General features: G+C 39.8%; 1 pseudogene; it reads right to left on the reverse strand.

Annotated features, from left to right (window-relative positions):
* Nucleotides 1-2,013: 2,013 nt before the first annotated feature.
* Nucleotides 2,014-2,451, reverse strand: LOC110584395 (annotated as a pseudogene).
* Nucleotides 2,452-3,374: the final 923 nt, after the last annotated feature.

Raw genomic sequence — 3,374 nt, forward strand, 5'->3', positions numbered from 1 at the left:
TGATGTATGAAGGCCATTTCCTAAATATGTTTGCACCACAGTGAGAGGTGTGGCTCAAAGTCCCATCATTCTGGCTCATTTTGCTTAAAGCAGAGATTGAGGAGATTACTTTTCATTTATACCACAATTTTGGAATATTCTTATGAGAATTTTGTGGAAGTCTTGACATAACATTTTTTTTAAAGATTTTATTTATTTATTTGACAGAGAGAGCACAAGCAGGGGGAGCGGCAGACAGAGAGAGAGGGAGAAGCAGACTCCCTGTTGAGTAGAGAGCCCAAAGTGGGGCTCAATCCCAGGACCCTGGGATCATGACCCGAGCTGAAGGCAGATGCTTAACCAACTGAGCCACCCAGGCACCCCTTGACATAACATTTTTTAAAAATTGAAATAAACATTCAAATATTTTATTCGCTAATGACTCAGAAGTCGTTTTAGTGAAAATTAAGCATAATTATACTAAATCTTTATAGTAACAAACTTGTCAATAAATTAAAAGAAAAAAATGACTTTTATATCCATAATAATTATATAGTGTATAATTATATATCTCCATAATTACATATATACATATGACACATGTATATAATATGTACATACATACTGTGTGTGTTTATAAACTCTATAACGGATATGCCGAACTTGAACAAGACATTTCATGCAAAACAAAATTATTATGAAGTTGGCAGCAAAAGTGATAAAATGACTTCCTTTTAAAATTTTACTTTTGTCTATTTTATACAGACCTATTTGGGATAATCCCAACTTATTTAGACCTCAGAGATTTCTACACAAAAACAGGGAATGAAAGTCTTGAGGACAAAATGTTGATATTCGGAATGGGGCTCTGGAAGTGTCTCAGGGAAGAAACTGCACAAAATGAGATATACATTTTCATCACTCCAGTGGCTCGAGCTGAAGAAATATCCTGGAGCTGGACTTGACTGGACACCCATGTGCAACTTAGCCAGGAAGCCAAAACGTATCAACTCCAAACAGAACCCCATTCTGTTTGCGTTCTTAGATTCTCAGACTGGGTCGAAGATTTCTTGTGTAATTCAGAAAAATTAATGGGGTTCAAATTCATTTGACAAGCAATTTAAAGATCCTACCCCACTAAACTGTACTATTAGTTCCTGTCCTTGTCTATCATCCTAATGTAGGAAGTGTTTTTTTAAAGTGTGTGGCATAGCCTCAGTTCTAATATAAGAGATCTTGTCTCATGAGCACATTCTAAGAAAATAATGAAGTGTGATGTAATTTGGGGCGTCTGAAGCCCGTGTCTCATGTTGTGGTGTCCCAGGTGTCACTCAGTGCTGTGAGTGGGGAAGAAGGTAAAGATGGGTGGTGGACTGAGCCAGCAGGCAGGGGCTCTGTCTTCCTTCTTTTTACCACAGCTTCCGATGGAGAGGTGCACTTATATTTGCTTTAAATATAGAATTTAGAATAAGAACAAGGTTCTGGTATTAAATATACTTCTTTTCAGTGGTCTAGGAAATAACAGATGCTCAAAGAGGTTCAGAGAAAGGAGCTACGCACCTAGAACAGCAAGGAAGATTTAATGGTGATGAGAACTGAGCTGCGCTAGATTTAGAAAGGTAGAGAAAAGGACAGGAGGGCAGATTTCTTCAAAATCCATTTTTATATCAGCTCTTATGTTTTCTGTATTAACAATTTAATTTTAGGGCAAGTTGGTGTTTTTACCATGTTACCGGTTTCTTCTCGCACCTGCTAAATACACTTGTGTATTGCTTTGCTAGAGCCGCCATAACAAAATACCATAGTCTGGTGACTTCAACAACAGAAATTTATTTTCTCACAGTTCTGGAAGCTGGAAGGTCAAGACCAAGGTATTGGCAGGGTTGGTTTCTCCCAAGGCCTCTCTTCCTGGTTTGTGGATAGCTACCTTCTCACATGGCCTTTTCTCTATGTGCACACATTCCTGGCGTCTCTCCTTTTTCTTTTTTTTTTTTAGCACTTGTTAGTATTTAATGAACCCCCCCAAACGTGGCTTCAAGCTACTAGAACGCAGGCACCCCCAACACCCTTAATCTTCTCCTCTGCTCTTCTATTGAAGAACTTGGCCTTCACGATGACAGGCTGTTTTGGGAGTTTTCCCTTTCCCAAAACTTTGTAGTAGCCCAATCGCACCACATCGAGGATAGGAGCAGCTCCAGTCTTGTTTTTGGCAGCATTTACCCGTGTCTGCTCACTGACCAAGGTCCACAGTTTATCAAGGTTGACAGTTGGGCAGAAGCTCTGGTTCCTCTTTAAGTGGTAATGTCTCATACCAACTTTTCCATAGTAACCTGGGTGACATTTGTTGAAGTTTCCTGTGGTGATGCATGCCACCAGCAGGCCTCCTGGCTGCTTCCGGGGCTTGCCGATGCGGCCGTGGCCGTGGCTCACGTGGCCCCAAAGTTTCCTGGTCTTCCTCAGTCTGGATGGCATGTCGGCAGCCCAGACGGAAAAGGCTCTCCTTTTTCTTAATAGGACACCAGTCATATTAGATTACAGCCTCCCCCTAAGAGCCTCATTTTAACCTAACTACATCTTTAAGGACCTCATCTCCAAATACAATTTCATTCTGAGACACCGGGGAGTTGGACCTTCAACATATGAATTGCGGGGGTGGGGGGGGGGGAGCAAGGAACACAATTCAGTCCATAACATGTTATGAGGGAAAAAAAAAGATAGCAATTAAAAAAATATATTTTTCAGTGTAGTACCCAGCGCTAAGTACACAGTCCTTTAATTGAATGTGGTAGTGAGGTAAGTCATATAAGGAACATAAAATGGACAGTTTGAAAGGCCATGTATTTCAGATTGAAGGGTTAAGGAGAGCTGTATCATAAAGGACTTGGAGTCAGAGCTGAGAGATAAGAGCATATCTGAGGTCTAATACACATGGGGAGGGCAGTGGGTGAGGGGAGGCTCTAGGTAATGACCTCCCCACTAGGACATAGCAATGGAAGCAGAGAAGTTAAAACAATTCAGAGACATTGAGAATTAGTGTCAGGACTGGGTCTTTCTTTCCAGATAATGCTGGATTTATGTATATAAATAAACAAATTGGATTGCTTGTCCTTTCTTGTAAAAGCTTTTGAAATTATTTATATTATCCCCATGACAGCGTGTCAAACTGAAACTATTCTTATATTTTCTCTGTAAAAAAACTGTCAAATCTTCTGTGTACTGAACAGTAATGGGGATGACTAGAACGCTACAGGAATCTGTTTATCTGGTATTTTCTTTAAAGAACTGTATCCTTCTAGCCTCTTGTTTTTGTTGTTTTTTCTAAGCAGTAGAGCAAATATGATTCTATACTTTTATTGTCACACATTGTATTATAAAATGCTAATTTTCACTTTTAC

The sequence above is a fragment of the Neomonachus schauinslandi genome, chromosome 13 (assembly GCF_002201575.2).
Source record: "Neomonachus schauinslandi chromosome 13, ASM220157v2, whole genome shotgun sequence".
Lineage (NCBI taxonomy): Eukaryota > Metazoa > Chordata > Mammalia > Carnivora > Phocidae > Neomonachus > Neomonachus schauinslandi.